A 429-nucleotide genomic window follows, 5' to 3' on the forward strand; every position below is an offset into this window, starting at 1 on the left:
CTTAATCTGCCACACCCCTCCCCTGACCCCTTTCGTCATAACACACTTACCAGCTGGACCTGGCTGCTCTCCTGGCTGCCTGCATACTGTGCTGCAGCTGTGCCCATGTACACAGCATTTGTCAGCCACATTAGGTCTGCGTACCCCCAGGACCTTTTTAAGTAGCCCTAGGGGTACGTGTACTCCCGGCTGACAAACACTAAAATATAGTATCATGAAATATACAAGACAATATCATGACATATACAATAAACTTACGTGCAGCAGTGTAGGAATGTATCTGAGCTCCCAGGCCAAAAGTGGAAGCAGAAATTTTCTGTTGCTGCTACACTCCTGACTGCAAATGCATAGCTCCCAGCAGCAGCCATTTTTTTTGCTCCCCCGCTCCTAAGTCAATGCCTGGGGTGGTTGCCCCTATCACACCCTTTC

Source organism: Gavialis gangeticus, unplaced genomic scaffold, assembly GCF_001723915.1.
Source record: "Gavialis gangeticus isolate Ggan-Ray unplaced genomic scaffold, GavGan_comp1, whole genome shotgun sequence".
Taxonomy (NCBI): domain Eukaryota; kingdom Metazoa; phylum Chordata; order Crocodylia; family Gavialidae; genus Gavialis; species Gavialis gangeticus.